We start from the raw sequence: 19,881 nt of genomic DNA on the forward strand, positions 1-19,881 counted from the left end.
GAGAACTAAACCGTGTGTGTGAATCCTTATTATGCAAACTCATAAAATAAATAAAGGCCATGCAAAGAACCTTTCAGTGAAATGGTGGATAATTTACCTGAGGCAGTTTATATTCCCTTACTCATTTGATCAATAAAGAGTGAGTTTAAAATGCTAAACTAGCTGTTTGTGAACTAGATATTGTGACTGTAAGAAAAAAAAATAATCCAGAGGAAAGGAAGTAGATGTTAGCAATCAGTATCAGCATGTTAGATACTGTTGTATTCAAATATTTTGATATATTATTCATTATGAGAAGTCACTTGTTGAGTGACCTTTGCCCCCAAAATATAGCTGAGACTTGAGGCAGAAATATAATATGAATAAATACCTGTTTTTCTCTTTTGTGCTTATCTTCAGCTTTTTTACTCAAATTCCTTTTCTAAATCTCCAGTTAACCTCTGAATATTTCCAGTTAAGTGTTTCCCGTCAAGTTAACTTCAAGAGATCGAAACCCATCCTATTTCTTCTCCAAACAGGGTTCTTTCTCAAACTTCTGTGTTTCCGTCTCTGCTAACGGAACCATTACTTTAACATTCCTTCAGATGTGAATGGTTATAGTTATCGATTCTAGCAATAATCTTCCCTTTTTTGTTAGTCATGCTTTGAAAAATGTCTTAAGCTAGTACCTCTGTCATCATTCCTATCCAGACTTAGGGCTCGCATGTAAGGTACTGCAATAGCCTTTGCTGATCAAATATTCTCATTCCCCTTAATAATCCTTTGAAAAGAAAACACTGGGTTTACAACAATTTCATTCCCTTCACTTAAAAATATATTTGATTGACTCTTATGTCAATTATAAAATACATAAACTATTCTGCCTCAGTTTTAAGACCTTTAGTACTTTGATACTAACTCATAGGAAAGTATCAGTTATATAATAGCAAATGGCTGATATACTTTTTAATATTTCATGTATATTAAATCCCCTTTCATTAATTATAGACTTATTGAAGATGGAGAAAATTTCTTAGGAATTCACTATGGCATTTGATACAAATTTTTCATAACCAACTAAAAGTTATATAAATGAACTAAGCAATGCTGTTTAAATATCCAAATAATTCAGGAGAAGACTTTTTTAAGGTTATTGCTTTTATTTGGGCTAAGGCTCTCAATCCTACTGAAAATTAAAATCACGTGGAGAGTTTTAAATAAAATACCATTGACAGAGCCCTGTTCTGAGAGATTCTGATTTATTGATTTACTCATTCCCTTGATCAGAATCCCCAAAGATACAGCCTAGCCATGTATTTTTTTTTAAGGGCCAGGTGATTCTAATACTTAGTCAGTTTAGGGACTTAACATTTTATGTACTTTGTTCCATATACCTTGATTAGTTACCACTACTAATTAAGATCTCAAACTATAGAAAAATGTGTGTGTGTTTTTTAAGTGAAATGGGTAGAACTATCAAGGTTATGAAATGTAGTTTTAAGAGGACTCTCAAGTATCTTGATGGATTTCCAGAAATTTAAATATTAATGCATTATCATAAAAATACTATCTCATGGGACGCCTTGATGGCTCAGTGGTTGAGCTTCTGCCTTCGGCTCAGGGCGTGATCCTGGGGTCCTGGGATCGAGTTTCACAACGGGCTCCTTGCAGGGAGCCTGCTTCTCCCTCTGCATATCTCTCTCTCTCTCTCTCTCTGTTTCTCATGAATAAATAAATTAAATATTTTTTAAAAATACTATCTCAGTATATCTTGGGTGACTCCATGAGTAAAAGAATATAATTAATCATAATAGCTTAGACTAAATATATTAGTCATGGTGAAACTCTTGGCCCTAAAATGGACTTATATACATATATATACACATATATACGTGATATATATACACACACATATATATACACATATATATACACACACACACATATATATATGTGAAAATAATAGAAGTCAACTAAAAATATTGAACTGTTTTTTTGTAAAAGAGTATATCTGAATTCTTTGGAGAGTCATTTAGAGATTAAAAGGAATTCATATTTCTTTATATTGGCTATAGTGTATTCTGATAGGTTTTAGGATTCAAATAGCTTAAATATAATGGTAAATGAATAAATTGAGAAACACGACACTCTCCAACAATAAAGAAGCAAAATGAATTAATCCCCTATCTTGACTTAGTAAAACTGTAGCTCTTTTGATTTTTGATTATTTTTATTTGAGACACTGGAGGTTCAAAAAGATATGTGCAGGAAGTTGGGAAAGGAGGATATCATGAAATCCTTATTATAATCATCAGAATTCTCATTGTGCAAGTGCATGCACACATACACCAAAATTATGAAGGAATTTGTTTCCCTGTAGAATAGAATGATTGGCTGAGTGCAATAACTTAAGGAGGCAACAGGGAGCGTTAAGGACTCGAGAGTACAGGTCCTATCTAAAGGGGATGACTTTACACAGTTCCAAATGAATTGTTGTGGTCTTATTAATTTAAAAAAATATTTAGAAATATTAAATTTTATGTAAATATACCAAACTTTAAAATGTTCATGACTTAATTTTTAATTGTTATGCAGGAGAAATAGCATGGTTTCTGGTGAATTTTGTCACTGGCCTTCAATTTTCAGTCTGGTATATCATACCCTTAGATATACATGGAATCATGTAAATGTCAAGAGGATCTTTTTTAGGGCAGCCCTGGTGGCTCAGCGGTTTAGCGCCACCTTCAGCTCAGGGCGTGATCCTGGAGACTGCGGATCTAGTCCCAAGTCAGGCTCCCTGTGTGGAGCTTGCTTATCCCTCTGCCTGGGTCTCTGTGCCTCTCTCTCATGAATAAATAAAGTCTTAAAAAAAAAAAAAAAAAACCTTTTGCAGGTTTTCTAGTCATTCTTTTTTTTTTTTTTAAAGATATTTTCCCCCCTTTATTGATAATTTCAGTCAACTTTGTTAGAGAAATAGTTCCTTTGTGAAATAGAGCTGGGACAAACAGCTTGTACATACTAAAAGCATATTGAAACTAGAGTGGTTGGCATTCTTGAACCACATCTAGATGTATCATTGTCAAAGAGCTTTGGTCAAAAATGCCGCACTTTGAATCCATCTCTAGCATTTACATGCTTATTTTTGTACACTAAAGTATTTATACATGTTATGTCGTAAGGAGTTCATGTCTAGATTAATGAACAGAAATTTTTGAGTTCAAGTATACGAATTCTCAGTTTGGATTGAGTCTCATTTTGATTTAAAAAAAAGAAAATCAGTATTTAAAATATAGGGTCATACTCAAACAGATATCTCTAAATATAGTTATTTTTAAAAAACAAAGTATTTGTTACCTGTATGTAAAAAAAAAAAAAAAAAAAGGTGAAAGTGCAGGAGATAGAATTTAAGCAAATTAGGAAAACATTTTAGTAAATTGTTTAAACTATATTTTTTTTTATTTAAGTGATTTTATAAAGTCATCATGGAGATAAATATTTTGAGCATTTGGGGAGGTAAGTAAATTGTTTAAAGTTTGGGGTAATGAAACCTATATCAAATACTTATCAGCGTTTAAAAAAATAAATAATCAAGGTTACATGAGGATAGAATTTTATCTAATAGTCTCTCATTATAGTGTGTTGGGAAAAATACTTTGAGCTATATAGTTCATCAAAATTTTGGGTTTACAGATATCTCACTCTGTATATAGGCAAGTGAGTTTCTATTATGATTTGATTTTCTGATACTTTTACCAACTAGCAAAGATAATATTTGCAAATAGTGATATGATGCATTTAAGATCCTAGAGAACTCTTGATTGGTGCCTGTGTATGCATGTGTGTATCTGCATGTGTCCTCACACACATGCATGTAGAGTATAAGCTACAGAATGTACCTACTTTTTGACAGAATGAACTGACAAGAGGTATATTTTATCTTTTCCATTTTCAGACTTATCTTCTATTCTGGTTGTTCAGAAAATTTTCAACCCTCCTAAAATATTTAAAGTGAAAAAATAAATCCATCAATTTTGTGTGTTTAACATTCTCTGTATCCCTCTATCATAAATTAGGCAGCTGAATCTCATGTTCCAAGACACCAATATTCAGAGAAACATTAGTTTTTTGACTACATTCATTTTTATACATAGTTTTAAGTCATATAATTGTAAAAATTGTAACTCGGATCTTTGGCTATTATTTTTATGAGGGGAATCAGCAACAAACCAGATCTGTGTAAATAAATGCAATAGGTAGTAATTTATATTATACTATTACATTTACAAACCATATGCTTTACAGGTAAAAACTAAATGCTAACCTTCCATTTGTGTACCTGTGCGACACAACTGTAAGTAATATAAGGGATCTTGATTTTGTAGGAAAGATGGTATATGCTGGAGCTGATCTTTACTGAACGCTGTAATTACAAGCTATGGCTAATGTTAGGCTTCAGTAGGGCTCTCACAAGTGCTGTCAGGTGAGGCATAACACATGATCAGTCAGGTGGTTTTCTACCATGGCTAAGTAATTTATTAACTTAAATAGTTTCACTATATGCAGCATGAAAACTGCTACATTTGTCAACAACATCTAGTAGACCAGATGGTTTGAGACAGATACTATGTTCCTTTAATTAGCTGCTAGTAGGGTTGAAAAATGCCCCCCAATAGGCTGATAAAATGGTAGGCTTACAATTTAAGATAACTTCTTTTTTTTTTCCTTGAGAAAGAATGGGTGCTAAAATTTGCCAAGTTTAATCTACTCTGAAACAAGTAAGTGATTCCCACTCAGGAAACTTGTTTGCAAACTCTGAGTCATAGGGCATAGAAAAAAGGCACAACGGTGAGAGGAGGAGTATTTTTTTTTAATAGTTCTTACATAAAAACAGTACTGTTTCTTGTTTTTATTTTAGTAGGGTTTTAATGAGGAAAAATAGGTTAACAAACATAATGATGTTAAATAAGTATCAGAATAACTAATTGGGGAAATTAGAATAACCTTTACCATGGGCTAGATCTCCTTCTTTGAAGGCAGTTTGAGGTTATATTATACATCATGTCCCACAAATCTTTCCATTCTTAAATTTTTATATGAATCTGGTTTTATTAATTTCAACATTCAAGGTAAAACAAAAGTATGATTTTCAAGGAGAAAAAATTAGTCACTGGTAAGATTTTATTACAGTTTAAATCAATTTTGAATGCTTTTTAAATATACATTTTGCTTCAATAATACAACAGAAAAACACACATTGTTATAGTGTATTAACTTGAACACATTTCCTACTTGGGTTCTCCTAAAATGTACTTACCACATGAAAGCTATATATATGTATATATGTTTTACACTATATATATGTATATATACATATAACTTTAAAAGTCTTGCTAGAATATTAAGATTCCATGTAATTTGTAATGTAAGAATTTTTAAAGTCCGTTATTTTTAACCTAGCTCAACATAACTCCCTGAAAGAGAAAAAATTGACAACTTATTAGCCATAGGTTCAAGAAACTTGGGCTGCTCATTTGGCAAGATTAGAGGTATAGCTGTTGTCATAAACCCCAAAAGAAATGCAGCCCATGCATCCAAAATGTCAAAGGATGGCAAAAGGTCTCTAACCTGGGAGAGAGGAAACAGAAGACCTGCCTTTTGCTCTTCAGTGACCACATGACTCAAGCTAGTTCCTTTGCTTCTCAGAATGTCTCACTTCTTCATCTGTGTAAAACAGGCATTGGGTTAAATAATGTCTAGCTTCTTTCCAGATCAAGATTTTTTAAAGTTCTAATTCTACACTTTCCACATAAATATAAAACTGAAAACATTGTATTTTTATGATCCTGAAAGCTACAAATAAAATAACTGCATCTTAGCAAATCTTTTTTCTACTAAAATTTGGAAAAAGGAAAGAAAATACAACCCTACTATTTTAGCATAATTATTTCACTTTTCAATATAGTATAATTCTTTATTATAAATTGACATAATTAAACTATACCTTTTTATAGTCCCATGATTAGAAATGAATTTGTCTTTATGTTTACCTTTGTTGGGAAATAATTGACAAATATAGTTGTATATATTTAAAGTGTAAAACATGGTTATTTGATACACATATACATTGTAGGATGATTACCAAGATCAAGATAATTAACATATCTATAATCCTACGTAGCTAACATAGATAACTCCATTCTATATGTGACAAGAATGCTCAAGACTTATTCTCAGCAAATTTCAAGTATGTAATATTGTATTGACTATAGTTACCATGTTGTTCATTAGATCCTCAGAATTTATTTTTTCTTATGATTGAAAATTTGTATCTTTTGACGTATATTACCTCATTTCTCCTGCTTCCCAGCCCCTGGCACCCACCATTCTATTCTTATTTCTATAAAGTCAGATTTTTTTTTAAAGATTCTGTATAGAGGTGATACCATTTAATATTTTTCTTTTTTTAAAATTTTTTAAAAATTTTTATTTATTTATGATAGTCACAGAGAGAGAGAGAGAGAGGCAGAGACACAGGCAGAGGGAGAAGCAGGCTCCATGCACCGGGAGCCCGACAGATTCGATCCCAGGTCTCCAGGATCGCACCCTGGGCCAAAGGCAGGCGCTAAACCGCTGCGCCACCCAGGGATCCCAATATTTTTCATTTTTAAGGTTAATTTCACTTAGCCTAATCTCTAGATTGATCCCTGAATGGCAGGATTTCCTTTTTATGGTTGAATAATATTCCTCTGTATGTGCATATATGTGTGTGTGTTTTATGAGACATTTTCCATATCCATTTATCCATCAAAGGACATTTAGTTTGTTTCCATATGTTGACTATTGTAAATAATGCTGCAGTGAGCTTAGGCATGCAGGTATCTCTTTGAGCTATCAATTTTAATTCCTTCAGATATATACTCAGAGGTAGGATAGCTAGATCATATGGTAGTTTAGATGTTGATTTTTTGAGGAACTGCCGTAATATTTTCCATAATGGCTGTAACATTTCACATCCCTGCAACAATTAATAAGGGTTCTCTTTTCTCCAAATCTTCACCAACATTCATTACCCCTTGTCTTTTTTATAATAGCCATTCTAATAGGTATGATACGATATCTCATTTTGGTTTTGATTCTCATTTCTCTGATGATTAGTTATATTGAATACTTTTTCACATATTTGTTGGCTATTTGTATGTTTTCCTTAGAAAAAATTCAGATCCTTTGCCCATTTTTTAAATTGGATCATTTGGTTTTCTGCTATTGAGTTATAGGAGTTATTTATATACTTTGGATTTAACTCATTATCATATATATGGTTTGCAAGTATTTTTTCCCATTCTATAGGTTGCCTTTGTAACTTCTTGTTTTCTTTTCTGAGAAACACTTTAATCTGGTCTCATTCTTTTATTTTAGCTTTTGTTGCCTGTGCTTTCGGTGTTTTGTCCAAGAAATTGCTGTCAAAACCAATGTTAAGGCTTTTTTTTTCCTGTGTGGTGTTGTAGTTTTATTATTTCAGGTCTTATGTTTAAATGCTTAATATGTTTTGAGTTAATTTTTGTGAGGGATGTAGGATAGGGGCTTGATTTCATTCTTTGACATGTGGATGTCCAGTATTCCAAGTACCATTTATTAAAGAGACTGTTCTTTCTCCATTGTGTGTTCTTGACACTTGTGTTAAAATCCACATGTATAGATTTATTTATTTATTTAAAGATTGTATTTATATATTTGAGAGAGTGAGAGCAAGTGAGAGAGAGACCGAGCACAGAAGCAGGGGTAGAGGCAGAGAGAGAGGGAAAAGCAGACTCTCCTCTAAGTAGGGAGCCTGACGTAGGGCTCCATCCCAGGACCCTGAGATTATGACCTCAGCTGAAGGCAGCTGCTTAACCAACTGAGTCACCCAGGTACCCCATATATGTGGATTTATATCTGGGCTCTCTGCTTTGTTCTGCTGCTCTATGTGCCTGTTTTTGTCAGTGCTATACTGTTTCAATTACTGTTGCTTTGTAATATAGTTGAAATTGGGTATTGTGATGCTTCCTTCTTTGTTCTTATTTCTCAAGATTGCTTTAGCTATTTGGGGGCTTTTGTGTTTCCACATGATTTTTTGAATTTTTTTTTTTATTTTTTGTGAAAAAATGCCATTGGAATTTTGATTGGAATTGCATTGAATCTGTAGATCACTCTAGATAAAGTGGATATTTTCACCACATTAGGTCTTCCAAGAATACTGATTATTTATTTGTGTCTTCAGTCTCTTTCATCAACGTCTTGTGGTTTTTAGTGAACAGATTTTTCATCTTCTTGGTTGAATTTATTCCTAAGGATTTTATTATTTTCAATGCTACTATAAATGAAATTGCTTTTTAATTTTTCTTTCAGATAATTCAGCATTGGTGTAGAAATGCAACTGATTTCAATATGTTGATTTTGTATCCTGCAACTTTACTGAACTTTTTTATTAGTTTTAATAGTGTTTTGGTGGAGTCTTTAATGTTTTCTAGATAGAAGATAATTTCATCTGCAAATAACAAAAAATTTACTTCATTAATTCCAATTTGGATACCATTTTTTAAAAAAGATTTTATTCATTTATGAAAGACACAGAGAGAGGCAGAGACACAGGCAGAGGGAGAAGCAGGTCCTCCACAGGAGCCCAAAGCAAACTCCATCCCTTGATTCGGGACTCATGGATCACACACTGAGCTGAAGGCTTGTTGGGATTCTCCTGCTCTCCATTTCCCCATGGGGTGCAATTCCTCTAAGGCTATTCCTCCTGACCCCAAGCTTCTCTAGACTGGAGGATGAGGTAATACAGATAAGAGGCTTCCTGAACTTTGCTATGTTGCCATTCCTCAGTATTTGAGCTTTGCAGGTTTTGTGCTGCTGCTTCATTGTAATCCAGAGCTTTTCCTGAGCTATTTTCTCCAATTTGAGGTTATTTATTGCCTTAGTTATTTTTGGTGGGGAGAAAGCATTGGGATCTCCTAGTCTTCCATCTTGCTGACATCACCTCCCCATTCTTAATTTTCAGTGTACATTTCGGAAATCTGAAACTGTATTTTTGCAAGGCTTTTTTGATCTGCAGGTTTGTTTTTTGGAAGCTTATAAATAAAAATCTTTCTATCATGTCATATCTGCATTAACTGCATTGTAAAGTTAATTAAGCAATAGCTGGGCATTTCATAGGAATTAATGACTAACAGGGAGGAGTGAATGGTTCAAGGTACAGCCAAGGACCATTAACATCCGCTGGCTATTAATTGTCAGAAAATGCCCAGCATCAAAGTCATTATTGCTATTATGAACTGAAAATGGGAAAGAAATATAGGCATATGGGTTTTTTTTAAAGGTGATGCAGTTTTAATTGATATGTACAAGGCATTCATGGAGAACTTAATTTTTGTACATTAGCCAATCACATTGCCGCTCTCATCTCTCATGGTTCCATTTGGGTTATAATTAAGCAGTAACAATTGTAGACCTGGGTATTTCCTGGGAATTAATGAATGGCTGGGTGGAGTTAATTGCCTAAAGTATAGTTTCAGGCCATTAACCTCAGTTGGTCACTAATCTCTAGGAATTTATTTTAACTTAGGTCATTTTTTTTGTAGTAAGAAGAAAAATGTATTCAATTATTTTAATATTAATTCTAGTACATTTGTGTTTTCTTGAAAGGTATCCAGTAATGGTAGCAATCTGTGGAGTCTTTCGTGAATGTCCATTTCAAAGTTTCCTCCTTTTGAATGTAAACACTCAATGGGTGGGGAATATACCTGTGATACTTATATACTTATTAGGGAGCCTATTTGATGACCTCATTGATTCCTATCCTCATGGAAGTAATCTACTTTTTACAATGGTTAAACCTGGAAAAAATTGTCTTTTCAATTAGTTATCTATAAATAATATTTTTCTTCAATATATATATTAGCTTATTGGCCAATAATTTTATGACACATTTTTTCTTAATAAAATTTCCCCTGTGTTTCTGTTAATGGTATATTCTAACAATAATACCAATTTCTTTGTTTCTGTTAATGTGTTACTAATTTCTGCTTTCCTTGAGAAGTCAGAAATTAAATAGGTTTATTCAGACTAACAGGACAATCAATTAACAAAAATTCTAATATTACCACTTAAAATCCTATTTTGTGGGATGCCTGGGTGTCTCAGCAGTTTAGTGCCTGCCTTTGGAGTGATCCTTGGGTCTCGGGATCGAGTCCCACATCAAGCTCCCTATGTGGAGTCTGCTTCTCCCTCTGCCTGTGTCTCTGGCTCTCTCTCTGTGTGTCTCTCATGAATAAATAAATAAAATCTTAAAAAAATACAATTCTTTTTTTAAGGAAGATATAAAGAAATGAAGAGGCCTAGAGTTACAAGAAAAAAGTTTTAATGAATGTCAACACAAAATTTGCTTGTGTCATGACAGAAATAATTCTGATTAGATTTAGTGAATTTTAATACTAATCTTTGGCTTTAAAGAACATAAATTTTAAAATGTTAATAGTAAATTTGGTAGCAAATTTGAACTGTGTATGTAAAAAGTAATTGCTAGGGGTCCCCAGGTGGCTCAGTTGGTTAAATGTCAAACTCTTGATTGTGCCTCAGGTCATGATCTCAGAAGGATCCAGCCCCTGTCCCTTGGGTTCCATACTCAGCAGGGGCTGTGACTCTCTCCCTCCCTTTTTTGCTCCCCCTCCCTCTCTTTCCTCCCTTCCCCCACCACTCATGCACACGTGCTGTCTCTCAAATACCTATCTTTTAATTTTTTTTAAATAATAAAAATAATATATAATAAAAATAAGGTAATTGCTAAGTACCCTTAAATATGACGATATTGAGGTTATTTTTTATTGTAAGTAAAATAATTGATATATTTATAAATTTATTCAGACTATGCAATGCTTACAATTTCCATTTTGTAATAATTAGTATGTTTAGAAGTCCTGGAAGTGACAAAATGAATATTATCTTATAATAATGTAATACTTTATACTTATCTATTTCTTTGCATTAACTATTAGTAACTATAATCTGAGTATTATAGGATACTTTCATTATAAAAGACACTGAGGAATAGCATGTGTGTATGTATGTATATACAACTAGACTTTTATAAAAATAACTTCCAATAAGAAAGCCATGTTATACATAAACTCCAAGCTTCTCTAGACTGGAGAATGACGTAATACAGGTAATAGGTTTCCTGAATTTTGCTATATGACCATTCCTCAGTATTTGAGCTTTGCAGGCCTTTTTTTTTTTTTTTTTTAAGATTTTATTTATGAGAGATACAGAGAGGGAGATAGAGAGAGAGAGAGAAGCAGGCTCCATGCAGGGAGCCCCACTCTGGACTCAGGACTCAATTCTAGGTCTCTAGGATCACACCCTGGGCCCAAGGCAGAGGCCAAACCGCTGAGCCACCCAGGTGTCCCTAGCTTTGCAGGTTTTGTGCTCCTTCTTTATTGTTGACTTATTTAACTAATTGCTTTGGCTCTTTATTTTTACAAGTGTGGGTAGACCTAAATTTTAAGAAATACAAAAATAATCAAGGTGTATTTAACACCATACATTCATTAAAATAATTCGACATTAAAGTTAAAATTGAAAAAAGCTAGCAATAATCAGTAATAATTTTATTTGGAACTAGCTAGCTATTATAGTAAAAACTACTTTATAGAAGAAAATAGTCACCTCTACTTTATACTAACAGCTTATTTCCTTATATTCTGTGTTGTATAGTCTGTGAAGTGCTTTTATATGCCTTAGCTCTGCCTTAGCTCTTTTGTGCTAAAGAAAGTTATTCGGTTTTCAGTAAATGGCTGACTCAAACCATTGAAATTAAATGACCTATTTAAAGTTCTAAAATTAATAAATTGAGAAGTAAGCCTGAAGCATAGGTTTTCTTTCTCTAAACCTGACACCTTTATCTGTTCCTGCATTTCCTAGATGGAACATAGTGTTAGTAGCTACGTTGGGATGCCTTTAAATTTCACTTGTTTAGCGCTTTTGCACATAAAGACATAGTCACACTCTTCTCAACTACGTGTAAACCAGTACCTACTTATAAGATTAGTAATAATATTAAAATTAGGTAGTTAACTTTCTTTCTTGCTGGAAGAGCATTTGATACAAGGATGTATAGGATTAAATTTTTATGGAGTTTTTAAATTATTATTTGAAAAATTTTTTAGGTTTGTGACCATAATGCAATTAATGTTGTGATAGGTATTCAGAAATTCAAGTAAAATTCTCTTTTTATTGTCATCAACTACTGTTGTGTTATATTTTGGTCTGTTACTTTGAAAATCCATTACTTAAAATCCAATATATTACTCTCATTTAGATATACACATTTCAGTGAAGATATAGATAATCTTTGTTTAGGTGTATGGCTTTTAACCTCCTACCTATTGCTTTCTTTACCTTAATACATTTTTTTGAGATTCCTATTTGTTTTCATAAAATCTATTTTTTGATCACACAAAATTTACATTATCTTTGCTTCCTACTACTGAATCTCCAATATATGTCTATTTGTCTCTATATGAGCATGCCAAAAAAAAATTAAGTAGTCCTTCAGTAATCTGCTTGAAAATGTCTTTGTGTGCAACATTTGTATACAACAAAGAATATTTGTTCTTGTGACAAGGAGAGTATTCAGGAATGATGTGAAATGGACAACTAGGGTCAGAAAATTTATGTAATCTAGATTTTATGTGTTCTTTGGAATGTCAATAGTTATGAATGCTCATATTGCTAGAGTGACAGAAGAAATCATCACATCTAAGTTTGTAAAGTAGAAGATATTATAGAAACTGAAGAATGAGTTTGTCAAAAATAGTAGATTCTATGTAGTAGGAATAAAAATAACTTTCTAGACTATAATTCCAAAAGAAGAAAATTGTAGATGGCAAATTAATGAAACATAGTAATCTACTTTCTCCATGTAGAGAAATTGAAAGTTCCACTGAAATTATTATCTACCAAGATAGTCCTAGTCCAAGCATAATGTTTTTCAGAGTTTTTAAAGTAGTAAATTGCATCTTTAACCTCTATGAAATAACTTCCTTTCTTTATATGCTGCCAAAGAGAAAAATACAAATTAAGCAACGTGTTATTATACCTATAAGAAGAACCTGCCACCTTAAAGGTGCTGGGGATCCAGAATTATAAAGGCTCTGACTTTGTGTTATCCCTAAATTTGTTTCTGTGAAGTTAAATATTAATAAAAAGAATCCAGAAATCAAAATAACTTTTTATTACTTTTTAAAAAAAGTTGATATGTGATAGATTCTCTACTCATATAAAACAGGTTCTAGATGTTCTTGGAAATAACTGATTTGCAAACCTCTTGTGTTCTAGGGTTAAAACAATGCAGATATTTGCATCTTTTCTTTTGTTGATGATTATTCCTTCTCATTTAAGTAGAGAGCCAACCTCATTTAGGTCCCAGAATATGCTGTATCACCTCCCCTTTAATACTTGACTATCTTCTAAAAGGGAAGAAGATAGTATAGCAGCAGCTGTAGGGAAAAAAAATAAAATCAGAGTGAAATTTAGACTGATCCTAAAACAAAAAGAAACTGTGTCTATTTCAAGAACCAAAATAATACTAACTTTCAAGGGTACCAAGATTTTCTAACATTTTATTTTTAGAAACTGTAGTAGAAGGTTATCTGGTTTAATGCAGGACTTAAAATCAATTACTGATGACTAGAAAGAAAAGCTACTTTTTGGCTGTTTCTTAACATAAAAAAAAGTAACAGACTACTTGAAGCCCAAAGTTAATCAGCAAGAAAAAATTTACCTGCAAATCCTGAATACTGTTGAACTTCATTGTATTTCCAGAACTTTTGGGCTGCTTTTTATGTTTTAGAGCACTATCACATGTACAAATCAAATTGTTTATAGAAAATATCTTTTGTATGCTGTGCAGATTGTATAGAGTACATTATTAAAAAAAAAAATTCACTTTGAATTTGCATTGAAACTACCTTCCAAAACTGTCGGTAAATAGAAAACACTCTGGTCAAAAGTTATATTTTTACTAATAAGAAACAGATGTAAAATTTCAGATTAACTCTCTGGTTAGAATAGGCAGAAATAGACAGTGTGGCCCTGAGATGTCGAAGTGAAACTAGTAAGAGGAATGAAAAGCAGAGAAAAGGAGAAACAGTAAGAGATGCTATTAAATCGGTATTTCATCTGTTTTTTCTTATATATTTGATTGTTCACCATGTGCCAGACACTGTGCTAGAAGCTGGAGATGTAATAATGAATCAAGTATAGACTTCAACTGTTATGACAAAATATGGCACGTAAGCTAATACAAATGTGTTTGTGAACTAGAGATAGAATGAAGTGAATATAAGATTATGCCCTTCATCTGGGGACAGGTAACAAAACTTCACAAAAATGCTTTTGTAAAATATTTAAGAGTTAGAAGATTTAAGAGATGGGACTAGAAATGCTGTCTTTGGCTTAAGGGATATCTATAGTAGTTCAGTGTTCTTAGAACATAATGTTCTTAGAAATAAATTGGATGAAAAATGAAGAGTATGATAAAAGAAGAATCTAGAATGTTGGTGACAGCATTCTGACCATTTAAGGGAGCATGACAAAGTAATGAGATTTGGTCTTAAGTTATAGAGGAAGTTTTACATTTATATTTTCTTAAAGTTCTGTTTATGAGTAGCTGACCTTAGATGAATTAAAAATAAAAACATATGGCAGGTAAAAACCATACATAATTACTGTTCTAGAGAATATGTTTTGCCTTTATTCTGAAGAAGAGGAGTCTTAGCTATACAGATCTTTGAGGTTTAGATGTAATTATATTTTTATTTAAATGAATAATATAATTGATTTTTATCGGCTCTCATGATCTGGCCAGATGAATGTTTTGATTTCTGATTTTGATAAACCGTTCCTGTAGGATAAAGTTGATGACCCAAAGAAAGAGATAGCCATCTTCTATCTTATTTCTGATTTAATATATTTGAAGAAAAGTATTTAATATGCTGTTAATATACTGTTAATATTACTGTTAAGTAATCTTGTTGTATAGCTCAGAGTTTGTGGGAGGGGCTATAGGAGAGTAATACAAGGGATTTGAGTGTGTGTCCCACTTAATTTAGATTTAGCTTTACCTCACCTCAGCCTTAACCTTGTCATCTATGAGGAAAAGGAAGGAAACTGCAAATGAGCTCCCAGGGAAGAGCAAGTCGTGTTGGGTTATTAATGTGATATTCATATCTAGTCATATTTAACTTTCAGGAAAATACCTTTTTTTTTTTTTTTTTGGAAAATACCTTTAATCATGAGCAACAGATCCATTTAGGGGATATAAGAGGGAAGGATAATTTGTGCCAGTTATTATTTTTAAAGATTTTATTTATTTATTCACGAGAGACACAGAGAAGAGAGATAGAGGCAGAGACACAGGCAGAGGGAGAAGCAGGCTCCATGCAGGGAGCCCGACATGGGACTGGATCCCTGGTCTCCAGGATCACGCCCTGGGCTGAAGGTGGCGCTAGACCGCTGAGCCACCAGGGCTGCCCTGTTTGTGCCAATTCTAATTCTGTCCATTACACCTAATAATTATTCTCGTAAATTTATAATGCCTTGTTTTGTTTTGTTTTTTTATTTAGCTTTAGAGAACTTAATTCAGTTTAGCCATATGGACTATGAATTGGGATTTACCATTCATCTACTTTTACGGTTGCATCTTAAGAAAAATTAATAGCAAGGAGTTGTACTCTCTCTTTGTCCCTGACTTATGTGTGATCAGTTACTTCTGCTCAAGACTTAGATTTGGGGGAGTGACACAAACGGGAAGGATCAGTAAAATTTTTTCAAGTATTTGATATGAATTTAAAAGTTCAGGGATGAGGGGAGTGAATGTCTATTCACAAGTTAGTGCCCAGTGCCCATTATGATAGTGGTGGAATTACATGAAGAGTATTTCGGTGGTGGGAATTTGTATGAGCCTTGCCTTCTTTACATCCTGTTGGAGCCTTTCTGTTGATTCAGTGATTTATTTGGTAAAATTTTAATAAATTATTCTCTGCTCACGTTAGCTTTCCAAACTTTCTGTTAATTTAGTGACTTATTTGGCAAAATTTTAATAAATCCTTCTCTGCTCACGTTAACCAGTTTCTGTCTTTTGTAACATAGATCCTGATTGTACAGCTTGCTAGTGTGATTGGAAGAGACTATAAATTATTTGTTACACTATAAACTCTTCCCAAGCTTAAATGAACAAGTGACCAGATCAGATTTGTGAGTTAGAAAAATCACTTGGGCAACAATATGGATGAAACAGTAGGAGTGAAAGCTACAGGGATGAACATAATTGAAAGGCTATTGTAATTGTTCAGGTGAGAGAGAATGAGGATTTGAACTCATAAATGGTGATGAAGATTAGCAGGAGAGATAGGAATTCAAGACCTACAGGGATTATTTCAGAATTACAAAGCGAGTAAGTACAAAATGGGGTACCCCCAGTTGTCTTCCTTGGATGGCTTTTAACATACAGGCAAAAGAGATCCTAGTGAGGGACTGAGTAAAAACTGAAAACAAGTAAAAGGAAAAGCAAAGGAAGGTTACAAACAAAACAATTTCATGAAAAGAGGAGCAATACAAGTGTCAAATAAGAATTAAAATTAGAAATTAACCAGTTTGGCAGGTTGAAGGTTTTCAATGAACTAGAACTATGAAGGTAAAATGGCAGGGTTAGAAACCACATATCAGATGATTGATTTCGCAGTGAGCAACTTGACAAAATCAATGCAGATTCCTTTTCTGATAAACTCTACCAAAAGCCTAAGAAGGGAATAATTTGGAAAATAAAGAAACCGTCACTTTAGGGACACAACACGCAGAGAACTCAAAGAAGCTAGAAAGTGGAGAAAAACCATGAGTTGAAACAAATTATTTCTCTGAATCATACCTAGTTTTCTCATTGGTAAAACTGGAATAATGGTAGCCACATCTCATGGTGTCTATGAAGATAGAGGTAATGTTGGCTAAGCTTGGTGATTGATATTTTAGGCTCCCCATCTTCTATGCTATCACGGTAATTGACATTTGCTATTTCTCTAGTTCCTCCTCTAAACTCTGACCTCTTTCATGGTACGTAATATGGATTATACCCACATTTGTATTCCAGCCCTTGGAATATTAATAAATGAATAAATAAATAAATGAATGAATACCTATCCTAATGAGAATATAGTAAATATTAATTTCTTCTTCTCTAAAGTGTTTCATCTCTGTAGAAGAAAAGTTTGCCAAAGTCAATTATACATTCCAATAAGGATTTTAAAATGCTTTTCCATGAAGTAATACATAAAATTTACTTTCCATTTATTACAACCATAAGGGAAATAGCCATGGGAGGCAATATTTGATAAATAGAAATATGACAATAAATAGGATATGCTTTATATTACTGAATTATAGCTTTATTTATTTATTTATTTTAAATTTTTTATTTATTTATGATAGTTAGAGAGAGAGAGGCAGAGACACAGGCAGAGGGAGAAGCAGGCTCCATGCACCGGGAGCCCGATGTGGGATTCGATCCCGGGTCTCCAGGATCGCGCCCTGGGCCAAAGGCAGGCGCCAAACCGCTGCGCCACCCAGGGATCCCTGAATTATAGCTTTAAAGAGCATGTTTAATGCTCTTATAACCCTTCCTTCTCTCTCCCCAAATAAAGTAAACCAAATATTTCTCGTACACTACTGTCTTTATCATTGTAGAGTAAGAGAATTATAAGATATATTGAAAGATTATCTTATTTGGTAATTACCCCCCAGCCCATGCTGTTTTTCTTTCTTTCTTTTTTTTTTTAAAAGATTTATTTATTTGAGAGAGAGTGGGAGCAGGAGGGGCAGAGGGAGAGGGTGAGAGATTCTCAGACTCCACACTGAGCATGGAGCCTGATGTAGGGCTCGATCTCACAACCCTAAGACCATGACCCAAGCTGAAACCAAAAGTTGGACCCTTAACTGACTATGCTACCCAGGTGCCCCACCCATGCTTTTTTTTTTTTTTTTTTAAACTGGGACACCTAGGTGGCTCCGTCAGTTAAGCATCTGCCTTCAGTTCAGGTCATAAACCCAGGGTGCTGGAATCAAGTCCCATGTCAGTCTCCCTGCTCACTGGGAAGTCTGCTTCTCCCTCTTCCTCTGCTCCTCCCCCTGTTTGTGTGTGTGCTCTCTCTGTCAAATAAATAAATTCTTAAGACGCTTACCATTAACTTTTTTCGCAAATATAAATAATAGTGACACCTTTAAAAGGAAAAAAAAAACATGTGGAAAGCCAAAGTGGGGAGTTATTCCTTCTCAACTACTGCTATTTAAAATTCTAGTGTTTTCAGGGCATCCCTGGTGGCTCAGCGGTTTTGCGCTGCCTTTGGCCCAGGGCCTGATCCTGGAGACCCGAGATCGAGTCCCACATCGGGCTCCCTGCATAGAGCCTGCTTCTCCCTCTGCCTCTCTCTCTCTCTGTCTCTCATGAATAAATAAATAAAAAATCTTTAAAAAAAATTCCAGTGTTTTCAAAAAATATTTTAATGTAGTATAACCTAAAATGTTAATTGTAAACCCATTATATTATAGCTTAGTTCTAACTGTAAAACTGAAAAATAAAATGAATTAATACAAACAAAATAGTAAAACCAATAAAATGTTAACTGAACATCATTACTTTAAAGCAATAGTCTTATTTTTCCAAGATCACATTTCTGCTCACATTGTAACTGTGGTCCTAACTCTTATAGGCAGAGTCTTTGCAGTTCACCTATTGGTACTTTTGCCTGCCTTAACAGGACTGCATCCTTCTACCACTTTCTCCATCTAAAATGGTTCACATATTTCATAATGATCACCTTCACCATCAGTTAATTTTCACTTAGTACTAATCCATCCCTATTTGAAATCCCTGTTTTCTTTACTCATTATCATTAGCCCATGACAGTAGATCAAGTGCTATATGGTGACAGGGGGATGGCAATGCAAACTCAGTCCCTGAAGTATGAGGCCCAATATGATGATGTTATTGATCATTCAGATTGTTTTGAAAACAAAAACTACAAAATTATTTTTACTGAAAAACTCATGTAGTCTCTTGTTTGGGAAGTACTAATGTATGATATTTTGGGTAACCTATATAATATCTATGGCAACAATAAGATTGTACTGTAGTTTTAATAAAATACTACATCAGATTTTCCCCATTTTTATGTTAGGTGTTTCAGCGCTACACATTTTAGGTTTCTGTTATCCCTCATTCTACCTTCCATTTTTTCACATTATATACTGTTGGTTACCTTAATGTTCTTAGGTCTTATTTTCATCCCCTTATTATTCCTCCCATATTTTGTTTGCATTTTTTTCTGTTATCTTCTGTTTTCCACCATCCTTTTAAGGTTTCCAGATTGGCAGTCTGTCCTTTGTGAAGTTTTTAAGGATGAATCTTGCTTGAAAAGTGGGATGCTACTGACCTGTTACTAAACATCATGTGCTTTTAAAATAAAACTCATCTTAGCTATTAACAATATTTAATTTTTTAAATAGCACTAAGATATTCCTGACATACTTGCATTGGAGTACTTAAAACTCCCCCATGGGACGCCTGGGTGGCTCAGCGGTTGAGCATCTGCCTTCAGCCCAGGGCCTGATCCCAGGGTCCTGGGATTGAGTCCCTCATTGGGCACCCCACAGGGAGTCTGCTTCTCCCTCTGCCTATGTCTCTGCCTCTCTGTGTCTCTCATGAATAAATAAAATCTTTATTAAAAAAAAACTCCTTGTTGTCTTTAAAACTACTCTTAGTTTCTATTTTCTTTTTCTGAGTAGTCCATTTTTAAAATTCAGTAGGTGTTTAATCTT

General features: G+C 33.6%; 1 protein-coding gene and 1 long non-coding RNA gene across 7 annotated transcripts in view; one reads left to right on the plus strand and one right to left on the minus strand.

Moving 5' to 3' along the window:
- The window catches only part of ERBB4 (erb-b2 receptor tyrosine kinase 4), a 1,106,505-nt gene that overhangs the window by 33,968 nt on the left and 1,052,656 nt on the right, over nt 1-19,881 (plus strand). The gene's annotated exons all lie outside the window — the stretch shown is intronic.
- Nucleotides 5,437-14,544, minus strand: LOC144305964 (uncharacterized). Its single transcript, XR_013372995.1, has 3 exons — nt 13,796-14,544; nt 13,337-13,511; nt 5,437-5,700 (listed from the first exon to the last, which is right to left on the minus strand). It is a non-coding gene; the product is annotated as an uncharacterized LOC144305964 (long non-coding RNA).

The sequence above is a fragment of the Canis aureus genome, chromosome 36 (assembly GCF_053574225.1).
Source record: "Canis aureus isolate CA01 chromosome 36, VMU_Caureus_v.1.0, whole genome shotgun sequence".
Lineage (NCBI taxonomy): Eukaryota > Metazoa > Chordata > Mammalia > Carnivora > Canidae > Canis > Canis aureus.